Here is a 22,392-nt window from a genome sequence, read left to right as displayed (position 1 = left end):
TATATTGGATATGAAAATTAACAATAGGGATGAACAATCAAAGTTTGTCAATCACTAGTGGAGTAATATTTATGTAGATGTATGTCTGCTTCAGATTCAGAGTCTTTTTGAAATGGAAGAACTAGGACAAGTTCAAGAGCTTTTGTCAGCCTCAGTTTTCTCATCTGTAAGTTAGAGTTTCAGGGTCAAATGAGACAGTTATTAAAGGACTTAGCTTGGTTCCTGTAATAATTGGCATGTAAAAAAATATTAACTCTTTGCTTTCGTCTCTAGCTGGTCCAATTTTGAACTTTATCAGGTCTTTGCTTTTCTAACTCAGTAACAGAGGTAGACAATATAAAATAAATCCTGGGAAAGCATAATTTTTTTTCCATTTTGTTTGAAATCAGAAAGGAAGTTACGAGTCATCATGAAATATATCCTTTATACTAGAGTTAGGCATAAATAAAATAGTTAATAAGCCTGTGTCCTCACAGCCATGTATAATTGCTGATAGGGCATTCCAACTTTATTATTATTATTATTATTAATACATGCATACCACTGACCTGTGGAAAGACTTAAAAATCTAGATCTCATTAGGTCTCAGGCTAGATTCTCTAGAGGCTGAGCCTGACACAAGGATTTAGGGACCTATGGTTTAATGAATGCATTGTTACAAAACAAAACAAAAACCAACCAGCAAAGAAAAAGCATGAGGGTGAGTGCCCAGGCCTATTCCAGGAGGTGTGAGCTGGGCACACAGTCATCTACCCACCATGAGGTGGACAAACTGGATGTTTCTGGAGAACCTTCTTCTTGTTTTATGGCATGAACCAGAAATACCACCAGAAGGACCTATAAAAATACAACATGGAAACATAAGTAATTAAAAAATTTCTAGTGGCCCTATAAAAAGGAAAATGAAACAGGTATACTTAAGAAAAAGAATATATTTCATTTGAATCCAATATATCCAAATATGTCATACTACATGATTAATATAAAATTATTATTATCATTATTATTTTGGTACTGAGTATTAAACCCAAGGGCACTTAACCACTGAGCCACATTCCCAACCCTTTTTATTCTTTTAAATTTTGAGAAAGGGTCTCACTGGGATGCTTGGGGCCTCCCTAAGTTAGTGAGGCTGGTCTTGAACTTGCGATACTCCTATCTCAGCCTCCTGAGTCACTGGGGTTATAGGTATGCACCACCACACCTGGCAATAAAAAGTTATTAATGATATTGCACATTTTATTTTTATGCTATGTCTTCAAAATCTGGGTCTATTTATTTATTTTTTATATGTGATTGGTGGTTACTACATTGGAAATCATGAGATCCCTGTAGAGAGGTGGCTGACTTCAAAGGAGCTGCCTTATTGTCAGATCCTAATCAACCAGTAGATCCTGATTTTAACCTTCAGGTATAGCATGCCCTTGAGGAAGTAGGGGGAAGACATAGACATGGAGTTAGAGATAGACTTTGGAGTTGTGTAAACTTGAATTTGAATATATATTCTACACCTTCGTAATGTATTTAACTTCAATTGACATAAATGTCAGTTTCCTCAAATGGGAAATGGGCAGGCTAAGGATTGGGGACATCCTGAGCTGTCAAAATCCTGATATTAACTTGCATCTCCTCTTCTAGCCCAGTTTCCTCTGATTATAATGGAATTTCTGCCCTAAGTGAAGAAAACACACCTGGCCTGGAAGAGAAGCTGTTATTTTTCCTTTCTTTACCATCAGAGTGTGTGTCCCCCGTGGAGAAGACCTGCTAGTGGTCATGTTCTCTTTTCTGTCTTCTCCTCTCCTTTTCTTTCTTTTCATTATCATTTTTTTTTCTTATTTTACTTTCTTTCCTACTGTTTACCTCTCCATTCACAAATTTGAATGAAACCTTTTTGAAAGCATTGTTTTGAGGCTAAGTGATTTCCCAAAACAAAACAAACAAACAAACAAAAACCAAGAAACAAAACAATGTATTAAAAGATAAGGCTTTCTTAGAAGTCTAGTTCATGTTCTACCTTCCTTTATAGCTAGAGACACTTGTTGAAATATTTTTCTCTTTCCCTTCTTCCTGCTTTTCTTTCATTTAAAAAAATCTACTAGCTAGTTAAAATTAAAACTCTATCTTCCTGAATTTGGTGTGGGTTATATTTGCAGGATAGAACCACTGGAGCCTTAGGTTAACAAAGAAAAGGTCAGTTTCAGTTCTACTTTTCACCAAAGATAGCTTTGTGTATTAGAACACACCAACATCAGTTCTCTGATTAATCTGATAGGAAGAATTATTCTTTCTTGATTTTTTTCCTTAACTGTCCCACATTATTACTACCCAACAGATGGTATTGTGATTGTGTAATCATTATAATGGATATTATTAATAACGGAGCTATGATCTCACCCTTAGTTCCTTTACTAACACTGAAAGTCTTGGAATATTTCCAATTTAGTTCACAGGCTTATTTTTAAGTTAGTAGATTTGCCACATGACTAACCATGCTAGGGACAAATCTCTGAGTGGTTATTAAACCTGTAAACAGAAACCTTCATATATATTTTAAATATGCCCATAGTTCACAGAAAATCTGAAATAATAAGTGTTCTGTCTTTCTAGAGAGTATTTAAGTGTTCTTTGTGAATCATAGGCACATTTGCAACAGTGAACAACCATGCCCAATAGAAATATAGTATGGAACACATATGAAATTTATAATTTTCTCATACCCACATAAAAAGTAAAAAGAAAAACAGTTGAAATTAATTTAAAAATATGTTGTCTTTGACACAATAAAGGAACCCTTTTCTCAATACATCTATAACCCACCCACCTTGGTTTTCTCTTAAACCAAATGAAAATTGCACATTGAAAAGGATGACAGAAGTCAAGCCCCATTACAGTGAGTAACTCTTGATAGACAACTTTTCTAACTCTGAACATGAGATAGTCAAAGTAAAACTTGGCCTATGCTAATTAGGGCAGTCAGACTCTGAGACGTCTAACATCTGGAGTTTGTATAGAAGGGCAGAAAGTCATGCTTGGACAAGGAAAGAGCTAGTTAATGATCATATTTAAAGGTCATCCATTTACTCTTCCAATAGCCTAGTGACATTTATTCTAAGCCACCTAAAAATGTTACAAAATGTCACAGATCCATGTAGCATTGCCATATGGGGGACCTGGATCTGAAGATTGGTCTGCTCACGACTGGAGCTCCATATTGATACTGATAATATAATTAGAGGAAACTGTTTGGGCTAGATGAGGAGATGCAAGCTAGTATCAGGATTTTGACAGCTCAGTTTTATTCAATACTCTAATCCTCTGGAGAACATAAGCATTCCCATAATGATTTGTTAGTGCAACAGAAAAAAATATATGCTAAATGTGCCCTAAGAGAGAGGAGCACAACCATTGGCCTTCTATGATCTCATACCAGAGAATGCCACAGATGCAAGACATGGAGTGACAAAATGTTAATGAACCCACCTTCTTAATATAAACCTTGGCAGGTTTATAAAATAAAAAAGATGAGTTTTCTTGTATAGTAAATTAGTTGTATTACCTAATAGATAAACTCCCTCAAGTTTCATCTTCATCTCCCTGGTAAAGATTCTGAAGAATGTTGAGATTAAGTAAGGTTTCAATGTTGAGAAGAAAAAAATCAATGACCAGATGGCCAGTTGGAAAACATGGCTATTAAGTTGGACCCAACAAAACAGAAGATTAACAAAGTGGTCGACCAATAAATGTGGTAGACACATTTGTGGTCACACAGCATACAGTTCTTTTCTTTTGTCAGTATCACCCTGAATTCCATAGGGAAAATATCTTTTTCCAATTGTATGTGATCTGGTAGGATTTCAATCAACTGTTCTTGCACTGCAGACCCCAGGCAAGGAGTTGACTCATGACCCAAGCATGCTGATTGGTGTCTCCATCCTGATTCTCTGAGTTCTGAGTGGAAAGGTTACTGGTAGAAAAATCAGTTGTAACTGATTAATTCTGGAGTCATAGTCCGAAGAAATCATCATCATATTTTTTGCAAATAGTTATATTGGAGCACATCAATGCTCATTTTTTGGGTTATTGTCTATGATTGCTTTTATGATTCAACAGTAGAATTGAGTGGCTGTCACAAAATGACCTATAAAGCAAAGATATTTAATATCTGATATTTTAAGGAAAAAAAATTGAAGACTTCTGGTGTATCAAATGTCTTAGGCCGAGTCCTCTTGAAAGCAGACTCTGTGACAAGTATTTAATTGCAAGGGGTTTTTGAGGTGATCCCAGGAACAAGAATGAGGAAGTAAAACAGGGAAGGGAACAGAGTCATAAAGGCTACATTTATAAGTAGGTTCCTGCTGTGTGCAGTGAACTCATTTCACTGAGAACACTAGGTAACAGTGTAGAACATGCTTCAGAGCTTTCCCACTGGTGGGTTGAGTACTTACATACTAACTCTCAAAGCTGGCTTGCAGAGTCATTAACTCCCTTGTACTTCTGGTCTTCCTGGAAACTAGCAGAATGGGATCTAGCATACAGGGGAAAAGCACTGTGGTGCATAAATCCCATTGCATCCAATTAGAAGCCTCTGGGTTAGGATGTCCAGAAAGGGTTAGTGCTGAGGACTTATAGACAAGGAACTAACAACGTCTACTACTCAAGAATCTCAGTTGGTAAAAAATTACATGACAATCCTTGGTTAGAGTAAATGCCTGCTTCTCTTTCCTATGTGAACATAGTCCTGTTTGTTCTATTATGATGAATGTGCCTTACTTTGGGGGGAAGATGGAGTTGAGGGGTACACACATTGGTTAAAGCACTACCATTAGACCCTGGAGAGTTAAGAGTTTGGTTCTGCTTTGGATTCCATTATTCAATGGCTCCATTGGTTCTACCAAATGTCCTTGGACAAAATGAGACACAGAACCAACTCAGAGTAAAGAGGGAAATGGGATATGCCACACTGCTTACAATTATATTACAATTATACTACAATGCAAAGAAGGGTAGGCACAGAGAAGGATGGAGAATTGCAGCTATTTTCCAATTGCCCCACAAGCCAGGGTAGCCTGGGACTGAATGGATTGGACTACCATAAGCCCTAACATGTGAACATACTTTCTTCCTAAGTTCCTCTCCTGATGTGGACTCCTGTCTTAATTTTTGGGATGTTAGGAACAAGTAGCAGTTTAATGGAACTCTCAGCAGGGCAGAAAGTGTTTCATTAATTCCTCCAACTGTCCCCTGAACCAGGATCACAAAAACCTAGTCATGGGATCAAAAGAACAAGTATTTTATCTTTGAATCCTCTAGCAGGGAGATCATGTCAAAACTGCTTTATTCTCAGGGATATGTCACCAGGGTGCCAGATATTAGGACCAGAAATCAGAAGTTTTCAGTCTCCTGCCACAGCTATGCCTATAATAAGAAGTCCAGGGTTCATTATTTTTACTTTTTGGATATCATTTTTGGTTTGGGCATGCACCTCCAAGGAAAGGGGCAGCCTGTCAAGGAAGAGGGAGAAGGTACACACAGGTGAGTCCAACAGGCAGGCTCCACCTCCCTCACTGGCGGTACATTTTGTAGTCAGGGGGCATTTGATCTTGAGACACAGGCAGGCTGACATTTTAGCATGTATTGGGGAATGAAGGTAGAGCAATTGCATCTCACAGGCATCTCTGTGAGAAAAACTCATCCTAAGGGCACTGAAATTCAGGCCCATAGGTTTTGTCTTTAGCAATAACTTTGTGTTAGGAGGCAGTTACTGTCTTGTGTAGAAAAAGCTCTTTCCATTCTTAGACTTGCCTGCCTTTCTAGCACTGAAGGACTTGGAGCTAAATTCCAGAGAGAGGAGATTTCAAGTACTAACTTGCGAGCTGTTCTCCCTCACCAGGGAGTCAGTAGAGTTCCTAGTAGCAATGCTGTTATTTCTTCCATAGGAGAGCTCAAAAGGAAGTTGAGCACAGTACAGCTTCCATGTGTAGATTGGCTCCAGAAAGCAAGACAGAGCAAGAGTGAGGAGAACTCTGGAGGATTGGGGAGCAGTGGGTGCCAGTGCTTTCCAAAGGAAAGGCAGCAGCAGAGGGTCAGGAACCTAGTCCACCAAAGTGAATAAGGCAGCACCCAGGAGATGCTCTCTGGGAGTTAATTGTTAGGACAGGCCATCCTTCACTGGCTTCTGGTGTGACTGGTGTCAAAGCCAAAGAAATATCAATTCTGGCTGAATATGTCACACCAGAGGGTTTGGAACTCCTACCATAGGCATAGTACCTGCCAGGCCTAGGAGGTGCTTAGAGTCCAGGGTGAGAGAAGACTTGAGTTCATAATGTTCATAGAAGGCAAAGTAGTGGAAGGTGGAGGAGCCAGACAAACTTTAGAAGAGTTTTCTATAACAGGAGGGTGGAAAAGGGGTCAAGGTGAACTTCACACAGCTGGAGCAGGGATGGTCAAGCAGAGTTTTGATGTGCAGTGTAGGTACAGGGCTTGAAGGGTGAATGGTCTGTCAAACAGACAGTCTCTGCTTATGTGTGCATGCACAAGTGTGCAAATGTGTGTGCTGATTTTTACTTCCATGTATCTTGGTCTCATCTCTAACATGGGGTTGTTCATGAATCATGGGGTGGTTATGAGAATGTAGTATAACCGTGTTGCTGGGGGTGTAGCTCAATGGTAGAGCACTTGCCTAGCATGTACAAGGCTGTGGATTCCATCCCCAGAAATGAAAAAAAAATCTTTTGCAAATGATAAAGTGCTAAAATATTATTTAATGATAACAAAAGTAGTATAATGTAAGCTTTATTATTAGTCTGTTATCTAAAAAAGTCCATTGCTTCAGAGCTGAATATATAATAGGTCCTGTTCTGAGTTCTTTACATGCATTAGTTCATTTTGGTCTACACAGTATTCCTTTGATTTGAGCACTAATCTTATTTCCATTTTTTAGATAGGAAAATTGAGGTACAAGCAGCCTTATAAGATCACATTCCTAGTAAATTGTAGATTCAGAATTCAAATTTAGCATTTTGACCTTGGTTTATAATCTTAGCCAAGATGACACACTGTCCCTCTATGGATTGTAATTTCTATGCTACCTGATACAAGCATTTTAATTACTACCTAGTAAAAACTCACTGATAATTTCTACATGTCTAGAGTTTTGATTACTGCAGATATTGCATGGAGCAAAACAAAATCTCTCCCCCAAAAGGAGCTGACTCCATTTTCTGTCCTAATGCAGGATATAGAAAACGAGCAGGTAAATAACATGTCATGCCACGAGAAATGCCAAAGAGCAAAAGCTAAGAAGGCAAAGGGCAGAGATTAGAGAGTTAGTTTTAGCTAGAGCAAATGAGCAAATCTCTTTTGTAACATGGCAGTGAAGACTATGAAAGGTTGAGCCATGTCTGTGTGGAAGAAGAGCATTCCAGGCAGTTGGATGGATGTAAAGGTCCTGAGTGTTACAGTCTTCAAAGGGTCCTATGATGGTCAATGTGGATAAGAAGGAGTGAGCAAGGACAAGATTAGTAGGAGATTGGAGACAAAGCAGGAACAAGATTAAGCATGAATTTTCAATGGGTTATTTTATTTTTATTTTGCATGAAACAGGAAGCCAGGCAGGTTATATGACCCAACATGCATTTACTTTTTAAAGAATTATTTGGGTTTATGTTTAGAGGAATATTATAGGATACCAACATGGACCAGGGAGATCAGTTAGGAGGCTTTTACAAAAGCATAGAGGAGAGACGATGGTTCATACTCACAGAAATATTGGTAGAGGTGCAGAGAAATAAGCAGATTGTAGGTGTATCTTTATAATAGAGACAGCAACTAGATAAGGAACAGAGGGAAGGAAAGGAATTAAGGATGTCTTTAAGTGCTTTTGATGAGAAAAATCCGATGAAGCATTTACTGAGGTTTGGCTGATAGAAGAGCAGTTTGGGAATATAGAATTAGCTCTTGTACATACTCAATGTAAGATGTTTCTGAGCTCTGGAAGTGGTGATGGCAGGTAGGCAGCCAGAAATAAGGGTTTGTACTTCAGGGATAAATTGGTGTTGAATATCTAAATGCATGTGTCAGTTGCTTGTAGATACCATTAAAGTAATGAGACAAAATGAAATCACGTATAAAGATCCTGTGGCTAGAAAAAAAAGAAGAAACCCAAAGTCGGAGCTCTGAGTCATTTTGGGTATTTAGAAATCTAGAGAATAAGAAAGAGCCAACTGATGAGACTGGGAAGGGGCAGCTAGGGAAGGAGAAGAAGAACCAAGAGTAATGCTGTGGAGACAAGAAGAGCGTGTCCGCAGGGGAGGGCTGACTAATTGTGTGAAATGTTGCAGACGAGGTAAGAGGATGTCTTCTAGACCTGGAAATGTGGACGTCAGAGGTAGTTTGGCAAGAGGAGTTTGTTGTAAAAGAAAGAAGAACATGAGTCAGAAATTGGAAAATGTTGAGGTGAAGGGAGAGGTTTTCTTTTCCTCCCAGCAATGGAAAATGTTAAGGAGAATATTTTAGTGCTGCTGAGAATTGAGAGAGAGGGAGAGAGAGAGAGAGAGAGATTGAGATTTATAAGTGGAAAAAAAAAGAATTCCTTGAGTGAGTAAGAGGAAATGGAATCTGGGAGAGGAATGGAGAACTGGTCTCAAAATCACAAACATCTTTTCTATTACAACAGAAGCAAGAAACGGTATATAAATATGGATGGATAAAATGGCAGGTGTGGTCGTAGGAAGTGGAAGTTCTTCTGTTCATTTTGTTATTTCAATGAAATAATTATTGGCTGATATTAGGGGCATGGAAGTAAGTCAGAGGCTGGTGGGGAAGTAATGAGTGAAATGGAATTTGAGGAGTAAAAGAAAATTGTGTAATTTTAGAGTCTAATATTAACATTTTGTCTAGCAAGTGTTGGTTGGTGGGAGGTGACAGAGAGTCCTCTTCTTCACTTAAAAGATTTTACACTATGGACTAACTAGTCTATTTTCTACTGTTATAACATAAGTCCTGATGTTGACTATTTTACCAAGAAAAAAGTTTAAATTAGCTCACTGTCCTGCCTGGAGGTACATGAGTCATATTCCAGCCTCTTCCTCGCTCTATTGAAGGCCCTCTGACTATTTCAAAACATGGTGGATGGCAACATGATGGTAATTAAGTATGGAAAGGATTACATGATGAAACAGGAAGCCAGAAGGATATAAGGGCTAAGCTTGCTCTTTTTATAACAACTTGCCTTTATGGGAACTCATCTGGATGTCAAGAAAACTCCATTAATCCCTTCTGAGAGCAGAACCCTATGACCTAATTACCTTCCAATAGGATTCACCTCTTAAAGATTCCTCCACCTGTTAACACCACTGCACTGGGGACCAAGATTCCTACCAACGAAGCTTTGAGGGACAAATCACAGGCAAACCATAACATATACCAATATAATTACATCCTAATGATGGATGTGCCTTATGTTCTCTGGTATTTATTGATTACTTCTATAGGCCAGATACTCTCCTAGGCACTGGAGGCACCAATGGATAAAATGGTTAATGAATAAGGTAAAATAGGTTTGTAACAATCATCTGGAGGGGGTGTGTTAAGGGGTCTTCTGATGGAAACTGACAGAGGGGATCTAGGCATTTCTGAAGAGGCAGAAGATCTGCTGGCACACTAATTATAGAGTAGGAGTAGGGGATAACCAAGTGAGGCACAGAGGCATTGACAACAATCCCTGTCCTGAGGAATGACTCCTTTCAAGACGGAAGACTTGTGTGAATGAAGTCAGTTAAGGGAATTCAAAGTATAGTGGTTTGGTGGCTGGAAAACACAGTACCATAAGTGAGTGATGACTTGTTAGACCAAAGAATAAATGGGGTCCAGACAATGAAGGGCCTCCCTGTTAAATAGGTGAGTCTGAATGATTGTAGGGACAGTGATCGGTCACTAAGGGAACTTAAACAGGTCAGACAGTTGTGCACTTTAGAGACTACACTTGGTGCTATGTGGAAATGACACGGAAGATGAAGGGGTAAGACTCTCAGTTAAGATAGTTCGTGAGGCTTTTGAAACATTCCATAAAGGACATGGATTGCTCAAAGTGTTTTTAAAAGGGGTAAAAGGAAAGGTAGGTTGAACAGATGTCTAGTAAGAAGGATCAACAAGTTTATGCATGTAGTAGAAGATTGGAAGAGAGGGTAGCCATCGATCAGGTTCTAGTTCAGGTTTGCTGGGCTAGAGATCCATTCACCAAAGCAGATAGTACAAGGATGAGCTCCATTTTGGTAACACAGTGTTACCCAAGCTCCTATGTGTTCTCCAAAGCTCTTTCCTTTTCTTTTGGTCACACTGAAGCTCCATTTCTCATTCTTTCTTGTATTGGCAGAGCCATGTTACTGAATCTAGGTCAATGGAACACAGCTAGAAGTGATTTATGCCACTTGCAGATCTGGTCTCTTAGATGTAATCCTCCATGCACATTCTTGTCTTTATTGCTCGTTAGATGCAATGGGTTCATCAGGAGATTACCCTGTTGATAATAGAGCCACTGAATGGAAGAAATCTGGCCCTTGAATGACTGTATGGATCAGAGGTTCCTCACCTTCCCACTAGACCTATGTCAGTCTATAATATGAATAAGAAGAAGAAGTAAACTTCATTGTAAAAAACAAACAAACAAAAAAACCACAAAAAAAACATTGATATTGGGGGCTACCCGTTTAGCAGTAAACCCATCATAGTCACCATGACTAATAAACTTGGGTTCAAGTAGTTAGAATATCTGGCTTTGGAAATCATAAGGCTGAGACTCAGTAGCTTTCTTTCCTCTTCACCCTTGAACTACAGGTCACCCTGATTGAGTTCTTTCTCTTGGTGGACTATACAACTTTCTAGTTAATCACTTCAGTCAGAGACCTACCTGAAATTCTCTATTAGCTATAGGACCCATATCTGTAGTGACCATCTCTGCTAGTTTCCCTCCTTTGCATCCTCTGTATCTATTTCTAATGTCTCTTCGTGAGCAAGCTCTTCCCTCATCACTTTTTATAAGAAGTAGCTAAACTTCAGTTGGTTGAGGCATGGAAGTGAGAAAGGAAATGAAGGTACTAAAAGAAAACACATCTTTTAGAATCTAAGGAAGAAGAGAAAGGGCTATAAGTGAAAGAGAACGGAATTCTAAGAGAGCTTGATTTATAAGGTGGAAGACACATAAACATTCACCAGTTTGCATGACAATAACAATGTGGGCATGGAGAGTGTAATATATGAGTGGAATGGGTCCCCAACTGGGGCTGACCAGTAAGAAGGTGGAAAATACAGGCTCAAAGGTACAAAGTTGTAGGTATCCATGGAAGAAAAACACTTTAGTAAGTTTCTCATTGAAGGAGGAATCTAGTTTATTTGATGTGTCTTGAGAATTTGAGGTGAAGAGTAAGGGTTTGAATATGGTTGTCCCTTGGTAACCACAGGGGGTTGGTTCCAGGACCCTCTGTAGATAAGTGCACAGATGCTCAAGTCTTATATATAAAGTGGCATAGTAGTATTTGCATATAACACCCACAATCCTCCTGTGTATGTTAAATCATCTTTAGATTACTTCCAATACCTACTACAATGTAAATGTTGTCTAGGTATTTGCTATACTGTACTGTTTAGGAAAAATGACAAGAAAATAATAAAGTCTCCACATTTTCAGTACAAATATAATTTTCAATCTATAGATGGTTGAATTCATAGATGTGGAATCCTTCGGTATGGAGGTTAACTAATTATTTATACAAGCTTGACAGGAGAAAGAGAGAGAGAAAGAGAAAGAGAACAGGATGAATTAATATATAGTCCTCTTGCTATTGTCAATATTTTTGTTTGCAAGATTCTTCTCCAGCATTGCTAAGGAGCCTAGGTAAAGTGGTGGGTAAAGTAAAAAATTGGGTTTATTCAGATCTATAAAATGGGTGTGCTAAAGGTGAGAGAAAGGTTTAGTGGAAAGGAATATGCAAAATGATTCACCTGTGTTTTTATCCAAAAACCAAAGGGTGAGGGGAAAAGTTGATTGGTGTTAAAGGATAAAGATAAAAATGAAGTAAAGAGTAAATGTCCTGAAACTTCACAGAGATGAAGCTTGGGATCAGGGATTTTGTCTAGGATGCCGGAGTAGATTGTGGGATGCGATGGCTGAGTTGAAGCATAGAAGAACAGACTTGGCTTGAGTAGCTATTGACTGTTCCAGAGATTAAATCTAGACTTTCAGCAGAGTTTCTCAACAGTAGCCCTATTGACATTTTGGGTCAGACAATTCTTTGTTGGGGGGCTGATCTCCGTTTCTTGTGTTATATGATATTTAGCAGCATTGCTGGCCTTGCTGATGTCAGTAGCATCTCCCGTCTAGTATGACAATGAGAAATGTCCCCCAGTATTACCAAATGTCTTTCAGAGAGCAAAATCACCCTCAGTTCTGACTTAAAAGATGAGAGATTTTTCATTTCCTGTGGCATGCAGTAGGATTCTTCAGCTCTTGTAGCAGACAAGTGTCAACAACGAAGTAAAATAAAAAGTTATCAGCATGCTTGATATACAGAAAGCTCTGGAATAAGTGTATTTTTTAAAAAAGTAATCTTACATGACAATTATTTTCCTGGAGATAATACTCATTAGGATGTATGTATTCAGAAATATTTGTCAAAAATATTCTTCTTTAAAGTGCACCCCACATACCCACCTGTATTTCCTGGCAATCTGAGCCATAGGAAGTACAGAGTAGCTTCAATATTAGAATAATTACCAAGTTCAGCTCAGGACAGCAGTAACTGAGCCCTGAAATAGTAATTGTGATCTCATAAGGTTTGCCCACACGCTTGGTATTGGACACCCTCTGTCTTTTATACCTCTGAAAAATCTTATTTTCTTGAATTTCTGTTGACCTTGTGGGGAGGAGATTACTTTGGACAAGAAAAGAAGCTAAAACTCTGTGGAGTTAATTAACTAGCACTGAAGTCGGAGCTCAGTGTGGAGAAGTAATCCTACCCACCTTACTTCACCTGGACTGCCCTCTAATTGCCTTCCTGTGCCTTCAATTTCCTCATTTAATTGAAGTTTGAGTCAATTTTGTTAGGCACACCAGTAAAGAAATATTGACAGGTGGAGCTGAGAGGGATCATCAAGTTGAACTCTATAGAATAATTTCTGGAATAAAATTTGGGCAAAGCTGGGGGCACTAACTTTCTTGTGTTTTTTGTTGGTTGTCAATTCTATGAGTAGCACACAAGGAAAGTGCCTTTAATAATTGCCTCTCCTGGGTTCTATAGAAAATAGCCTCAGCCTAGCCCTTTAGCCACATCTCCTGACATCACCCTGGGCCTTTGTCACACCATGTTCCCAAGATCTCCTAGAACGCACTGCACCTCTTCCCATGTTGTGATTGCTTCTTCCCAAAACACCCATTCTCCCTATCTGCCTGGTGAATTTCACTCATCATTCAAAAGACTTCTCCTGTGTTTCCTGCTCAGTGAAGAATTATGGACTGTGTAATTGCTTTCTTTTCTGGTTTCCCACAGCACACAACTTGGTAACATACCACACATTGTCTTGAACTTATTATTTATCTATTTCTAGTATTGGAATGTGAACCCTGGACATGGGTACCATATTTTGTTTCCCTTTACATTTCTGTCTAGGGCTATATCCTCATGTGGGATGGCAATAAATGACCCAGTGACAGGGCTGGGGATGTGGCTCAATGGGATCAATTCCCAGCAACTTTCTCTCTCTCTCTCACACACACACACCCAGTGACAAAACAGGTAAGAAACTCTATACTCATCTTGAATTTTCTTCTAGACAAGAAGGCAGTTAGGTAATTGCCATATCCCTCTATTAACTCGACCACTGGGCGATGCAATTATTGGTTGGCTTAGCAATTTCCACACATACCGTATCAAACTGAACCAGTTCTATCATGACCTTATTCAGCAGGTTTGAGTTTGCTCTTGGGACTTTGTCATTAATTTTAACTATGCAGTAGTTGCTGGAGAACACAGGAACAAGTAGAGGAAAGGAAGCCAAGGAATGTATCGACTTGAGGGGATATTTGAGGTGATACCTTACTTTTTCAATGCTTTTTTTTTTAAGATGACATTAGGAGAGTTCTTACTCGAGACTAACTGGGTGAAAATGGCATGAGCATGCTTACATGTGCTTGAGTGTGCCCACAAACTTCATAAATGGCAGCGTCCCCCTTCGATTCATTCTGGCAGCTGTATTCCTTCCCCGGGGTCAGGAGTCATTCTGCCAGGTATGACAGAAAACTGCTGCTGATAAATGCAGCTCTGGGCCAGTGACCTTTCCTAGGAAAGATCTGTCACCATGACAGGAGCCAGCATCTGTGGAAAAGTCTGCATATGAATGTGTCGGGAGAATGGAACAGAACTGGGAGAGTACAAAGACCCCTCAAGAACACAGTCAGGGTGAGGTAATTGCTCCTTGGTTCCAGCTCTGATTTCAGGCACCAATGTTCTGGACCAGATGATGTGGGGGAATCAAAAAAGGGTCAAAAGGACAGTGTACCACCCTGTCCACTCCCTACTCCATCACTGGCCAGTCTCAGCCCCTAGAATACTCTTTGGTCTTTTGCTATCAACAAACTGTGAATCATCTGATATCAGAGGCAAGAGGAACCACAACAACAACAAAATCAAAGGATAAACTATTTATAAAATCCTTAGCCCTCTGAGCTCAGGGTTGGATTTAGCCTTTGCAGGGTTTGATGCTTATATGATTTGTGTGTGTCTCAAAAAACCAAAACATTTGCAATACAAAATTAGGAGTAAAATAGTTACTTTTGAGAAAAATAATGTGAACTGTAACTTTCAAATTGCTTAAAAATACCATAAAACCTGGAAAGTGTAAATTTTGATTACTTGTTTATTAACTAACAATTATAATAATTAACCACCATTATGTTCTTGCATATACCTATATAGATTGTAAAATTATACAAAATTATTTTGAAATTAGGCATAAATCATTCCAAATAAATATATTAAAAATTGTTGCCACGTTGTATTGGGATCTCTAATATATAATCAAACAGCTCTCACACTGTATCCATTGACATACTAATAAAAATGTGTGGGAGGTTTGTACCTAGAACCTCTTCAAGTGGATTTGCTGTTTCAGAGCCTGTTTTGTGTGCCTTACTGTTGAGGATCACTAGACTTGGTCCCATGTATCAGATATTGATATGTTGGCACACATAAAACATGCAGCTTGACTTAGTGATATGTTCCCTGTCTGCATCTTGTGTTCGTGCTTTATACACCCAGGGATTTGGTGTGATGCTTTCTATTTTACATGGATCCCATAAGAAGAGAACACATTTATAATTGCTTAGGGTGCATTGTAAACTATATTCCTGACAGAATTTTTTTTTTTCATTTTGACTTGGGATTGATGAAAGAAATCCTCTGCTTATAAATTTGCTTCACTGTTGGTTAGATGTTCCTACAACCTACCTTCTGACTCCACATACTTCCAACCTATTGCTACTCTATTGCCTGCATACTCTGGTGCCAAAAGCTTTGGGACATGTTTGCATTGTGCTGCTACCTCAAACTCTGTGTCATGGTGCAGCTGAGTCAGCATAGTGGGTGGTAAGGGTATTCTTGGAAGATTTTCTTACCTTATTACAGCAATAACTTAACCACTGAGAGCCACATAAATATGTCTCACTGAACCCAAACTAAATATATACCCAGTCCAACCTCTTTCTTAGCTGATCTAAAAATACATATGGCGATGCTAATGTCACTTCACATATGGGAGCAGAGACAGCAGATTTAACCAGTTGTGGTTTAACTATCTTTGCAAATTTTACAAAATCTTAAGATCTTGTTAACATATTGCTGTAGTTCATCCCAGGGCCTGGAAAGAAGCCTGTGCATGTAAATGTTCAGAAATTTAAGTTTCATTATAACCATTATAGACCCTGACTAATTTGATCTAAAATTCCATGGACTATCTGACTTCTGGTTATAGATTTGGGTGAGTTTTCATTTATCCATTCTTTCAGGTATATGTTTTTTCATTCATGTATTTATTAATTTGATTATGTTGTGTTTATAGGCTATTATAGTAGATGCCAGTGCCTATGTGTTATGGACAGAGAAAGACCTAAAACAAAGTTCAGAGAGTTAGTACTCTTCTCCAGTTCCCATTACTTGGCTTTATTCTTGTTAGAAACAAAAGAAATCATTGGTTGCTTCCTCTGTATTGGCAGCCATTTTCTAATGGACCACAAAGTAAAACACCCCTCTAGCTGTTTATTTATTTGTGAGACTCACAAATCATGCATTCAGGATATAAAATTAACATCCATAAACCAATTGCATTCTTATAATCAGTGATGAATCAACTGAAAGAGAAATCAGGAATAACTATCTAATTCACAATAGCCTCAAAAAATATTTGGGAATCAATCTAACAAAAGAAGTAAAAGACCTCTACAATGAAAACTATAGAACACAAAATAAAGGAACCAAAGAAGACCTTAGAAGATGGAAAGATCGCCCATGTTCTTGGCTAGGCAGAATTAATATTGTCAAAATGGCCATAATAACAAAAGTGCTATACAGATTTAATGCAATTCCTACTAAATTCCAATGATGTTCTCATAGAAAAAGCCATCATGAAATTTATTTGGAAAAATTTGAAACCCAGAATAGCCAAAGCAATCATCAGCAAGAAAAATGAAACAGGAGGCATCACAATACCAGACCTTACATTATACTACAGAGGTATAGTAATAAAACTGGCATGGTATTGGCACCAGAACAGACATGAAGACCAATGTTACAGAATAGAAGACACAGAGACAAACCCACTTAAATACAGTTATTTCTTACTAGACAAAGGCACCATAAATATACATTGGAGAAAAGACTGCTTCAACAAATGGTGCTGGGAAAACTGGAAATCCAATTGTAGCAAAATGAAATTAAATCCCTATCTCTCACACTTCATAAAATTTAATTCAAAGATCAAGGACCTAGGGATTAGACCAGAGACCCTGCACCTACTTGAAGGAAAAGTAGGCCCAAATTTCTATCATGTTGGTTTAGGAATCAAATTCCTCAATAAGACTCCTAAAGTGCAAGAAGTAAAATTAAGGTCAATAAATGAGATTATATCAAACTTAAAAGCCTCTTTACAGCAAAGGAAACAATCAAGAATGTGAAGCTAAAGCCAGAATGGGAAAAAAATCTTTGCCACCTGTACCTCAGATAGAGCACTAATCTCCACGATATATAAAGAACTGAAAAAAACTTAACAACAAAAAAACAAATAACCCAACTAATAAATGGGCAAGGAACTGAATAGACACTTCACAGAAGAAAAAATATGAATGGTCAAGAAATATATGAAAAAATGTTCAGCAACTCTAGCAATTAGAGAAATGCAAATCAAAACTACACTGAGATTTCATCCCACTCCAGTCAGAACTGCAATTATCAAGAATATAAGCAATAATGAATGTTGCCGAGGTTGTGTGGGAAAAGTTAAACTCATACATTGCTGCTGGGACTGCAACTTGGTGCAACCACTCTGGAAAGCAGTGTAAAGGTTACTCAGAAAACTCAGAATGGAACCATCATTTGATGTATTAATCAAATTGGTATATACCTAAAGGACTTAAAATCAGCATACTATAATATTGCAGCCACATCAGTGTTTATAGCAGCTCAATTCGCAATAGCTAAACTCTGGAACCAAACTAGGTACCCTTCAAAAGATAAATGGATAAAGAAAATGTGGTATATATACACTAGAGTTTTACTCAGTCAAAAATAAAAATGAAATTGTGGCACTTGCCAGTAAATAGATGGAGCTGGAGACTATCATGCTAAGTGAAATAAGCCAATCCCAAAAAACCAAAGGCTGGATTTTCTCTCTGATATATGGATGCTAACACACAATAATGGGGGGGTGGTGCAGATAATTGAAATACTTTTTATTAGACAAAGGGAAATGAAGGGAAGGGAGAGAGGATGGGAATAGGAAAAAAAAACATGTTATGAATCGGATATAACTTTCCTATGTTCATATGTGAATACATGACCAGTATAACTCTATATCACGTATAACCACAAGAATAGGAAGTTATATTCCATGTATTATAATATGCCAAAATACACTCTACTGTCATGTATAACCCCCCCAAAAAACAAATAAAAAAATTATTTAAAAATACATTCATTTAGTCTTCTTCCCTGAGGGTGGCTTCTACTGGATCAGCCTATTTTAATCCTCCAAGTACCAATAAAATCAGAATCATATGTTAGGAAGACTCAGGTTCTTTAATAGAAACAGCAGGAACTTTGCACTCACTTGAGAACCTCCAAGTAAGGACTCATAGTTACAAATGGACTTCCATCCATCCTTTCCATGTCCTGGTGCATGAAACTTCCTGTGAAGGATTCATTTGATTCCTAAAGGCCTATACTCTTCTTTACAGGGGAGTTGTCTTTTTCTCCTGTGATTTGGGATCAATTATTTATCTTGATGAATGTTGAATATTACACCTATAAGACCTCAATATGATGAAAGGAATGTGACAGAGCATTTGTCATTTGCTTGGCCAGCAGAGGTGCTATAATAAAGGTAATTTCCTTTCATTAGGACTTAGGGGTTCAGGACAGGAGCATTATGAAAACAAAGCTTTTTATTCTCAGTGTCATGCCTCACGTGAGGACATAAAAGCTGTATGTTGGACTAGGGGTATAGCTCAGTTTTAGAGTACTTGCCTAGCATGAACAGACCCTGGGTATAATCTCTAATACCATATATTTTTTTAAAAGGCTATAAATTGAAAATCCCCTTCTAGCTTGTTATTTGGCATGTGAAAGTTGTCGGTGATTTTGTTATTTTAAGAGATCTTGCTGGAAATGAAAAATTCTCTGAGGAAAAGAAAACTTGGAAAATTTCCTCGATACCTGTACCATCCCAGGCACATTGGTTTATTCATATATCTGAAATGCAGAAAGAACAGTTATATAGTTTAAAGTCTTTATTGTACACCAAGTCAATCATAATGCTATTAGACAGGTTATATAATATGTGATCCATACTGCACCAAAGGGAGGGATATTAATTTTCACTTGAGTTGTATCTGAAAACTGCTATGTGCCCACTGAGTGACATCTCCTTTTTCTTGATAATGATGTTGATATGTCTCTGGAATACCCATATGCTCAGCATATGCTGATTCAAACTTGTTCTTCATTAATTATGGCCATACAGAAGTAGACAAAAATTAAGTTCTATGGAAGATTTTGAGCTCAGAAAGGGCAGGGTTTTTATATAGATGTAGAAGACTAAAAACAGGTGAAGTTTCTACAACCAAGAAGTTGCATCTTCTGTTTCCTTTTTCTTATTTGTCTTTCTCTCCCTCCTTTGTCCCTTCTTTCATCTTTCAGCTTCTCTTCCTTCTTTCTATTCTCTACAACCCTTTAAAAAATATAAATAGACTCTTAGTTTATCCTTTGGCCACAGGATGGCCACCAGATGGATTTGCTTCATATGTCATATAGAGCTCACCCCGGCATTATTTCATCTATTTCTTATAGCCTTTGGCTTTAGTAAGGCACAATTTCTAGTTACAAATGAGGAAAATGTCGAATGAATAAAAGCAACAAACACTGCTCTGTACTGAACAGAACTAAACTCTATGGTTATACTATATTCTGCAGAGAAACCTTGCAAATAGGTACTTGTCCTTCAGAGGTGAAGAAATAGAGATCAAGAGGAGTTAAGATATTAACAGACTTTCCTACATTTTCAGCCTCTTCATGAGTGTTTGTTTTATTCCAGAAGGTCTTTGAATCCAACTCTGTTGATTGCACCTCACAGAGGGAGTGCTAAGTAGCTGAGATCTGAAGGAATCATAGGAGTCATTTAGATAGTGAGCATTCCAGGTAGGTGAGATGGCAAGCACAACCTCTCTATGGTGCAATGGAATATGAAACATTTGACAAATTGAGAGAAAGACCAATGGAGCAGAGCCAAAACAATGAGAGCTCTGTTCAAGATGGAGTTGGACAGGAATATTGGGGCCAGAGCATCTTATGAGTGTCTTCTGAAAGATTCTAAGTGTTGATAGGTCTGTATCCCCAAAGCAATTGTAGACTACTTAAAAATTTTGAAAAGGTGAGCAGCATGATCCAAAATTGCCCTTTGCAAAGTTATCTCTGGTTATAGAGTAGATAATAGATTAAAACTTCAAGAGTATGCATGGGAAGATCAGTTAGAAGGCTATTATACCAGCCTAGGTAGAACGTACCCGTAGTTTGGAATAGATTAGTGATGTTGAGATGGGGAAAAGTAGATAAATTTAAGAAATATTGACTTGGAGGTAAAAAACACAGGATTTGGTCTTGGGTGTATGGGCTGTGGGCCCTGGATGCAGGGAGGCATCAGGTGGCTCTTAGTTTTCTGACTCGGACACTTGAGAGAATGATGCTGGCTTTTACTGACAGGCACAACATAAATATAATACCTGGAAGGATATGCAATAAATTGTGATTAGTGGTTGCCCCTGAAGAGAGAGAGAGGAATGGATAATTAGGTGTGAGGGGAGGAAAGGAAATTTGAATGTGTTTGTGCTTTCCTTTTATGGTTTTGTGCCAGTGTTCTCTTCACAGTGCTATGATATAGATCAAAATCTGTGGTAGTGTATTAAACATTTAAAATGTATAAGTTTGCCTCATCCTTGGTCCCTTCCTCTTTTCTCTTTGCTTTTTTTTTCCTAGTGTTTAAGAGTCCTATTTTGAGAGTAAAAATCCTGCATTCAGTTGGGTGATGTTGGGTCAGTTTTTTAATCTCCTTATCTGAAAAACTGAAATTGTAACAGTGGCCTACACAGGGTTCTTCAGAGTATCAAATAAGTTAATGCATGAAAACTATGTACAGCCCTGCTTCAAGATATTCCACAAAGAGTTCCAACTCCCTTCTCCTCCTCTTTGGGCCCTCCCTTTCTCCTTTCTCTTCCTTCCTTTTCTTCTTCTTCCTCCTCCTCTTCCTTTCCTTCATCACATAAAGAGTTCTCCAGGTACAATTTCTAGTTCTATTTTTTTTCTAAACCAGAGGGCTTTGCATCCTTAGAGAATTAGTGCATATCTTAGTGATATTTTCCCAAGGGCTGAGTTTTTTCTACAGTCTGTGGACTAAGTGTTTATGGCCCATCTATGCACAAATGCCATGTGTCTAAGTTCTTGCTCAAGGATAGAGGCCTCTGAATGGCATGTATCTTTAGGCCTTGACACAGTGCCCTGGACAAAGGCTGTCTTGGATACCGTTATCTCTCAAACATCCTTTTATTAATGAGCCATGCATCCTGAATCTCTGCAGTACTTAAACCAGTTTTTTTAATTCAAAAAGTATTTAGTGCACCTACTATCACAGTGGTTCATTAACGTTACAACAACAACAACAACAACAAAAATTGCATAAGATTGCTTTATCCCTATGTGATTGAGTACAGACTTCTTTAAGAATATTTTTATTTAAAGCAATGTTGTTGTTGGTGGTGTTAGTGGTACAGAGAACATGCATGAAATAATGGGCCCAGAAAGCTTCAAAGGAGAGACTGATTCCTGACAGCAGAGTTTGTGAGAGCTTCTCCATAGCCTTCCAGGGAAAGCCCTCCAGCTACCAACCAGCCATGCTCCTACCTTTCAGGACCGGCCTTTCATCTGATCTCCACTGTGACACATGAAGACAGAAGGGCAAGCAGAAGGGAATGTTCACACACACATCAGAGCACCAGGGAGGTTGGCAGGCTCATCCTGCCCCTCCCGCAGCTCCTGCTTCTGTCTTTAACACATTGATTCCATGTAGCTTGCATCTTTCTCTGATCCTCTTGACACCCTGCTTACTATTGTTTATTTAGCTTATGATTCTCCTGCCTCGAAGGTAAATCTTCATACTGCATGGATCAATAGGCTGTGGGGGCCTTAATTAAAGCTGCAGGATTAAATTGATAGTGGAAACTAAATTCCTCTAGTGTCTGGAAGAGAAGGAAATGCTGTTTCTCATGGTGGTCTATGCCTTATTATTTAATTTTTTTTATTTAAAAAATTTTGACTTGTACCTAAAATTCATACACATTTATGGGGTACCGTGTGCTGTTTTAACACATTATATATTGTGTTGTGTGTATAGTTATCCTCTCAAACATTTCTTTATGGTGAAAAACTTTCAAATTATCTATCTATCTATCGATCGTACATTATCATTATCTATAATCACTTATAAAATAGCAGGACTTCTTTCTTATAAGTATAACTCAATGCTTGTTGATCAATGTTTGCCACCTGTTCTTCCTCCCATTCCCCACAGCCTCTGGTAACCACC

This window comes from Marmota marmota, unplaced genomic scaffold (genome assembly GCF_001458135.2).
Source record: "Marmota marmota marmota unplaced genomic scaffold, marMar, whole genome shotgun sequence".
Taxonomy (NCBI): Eukaryota; Metazoa; Chordata; class Mammalia; order Rodentia; family Sciuridae; genus Marmota; species Marmota marmota.
Note: the sequence above shows the minus strand (reverse complement) of the source record.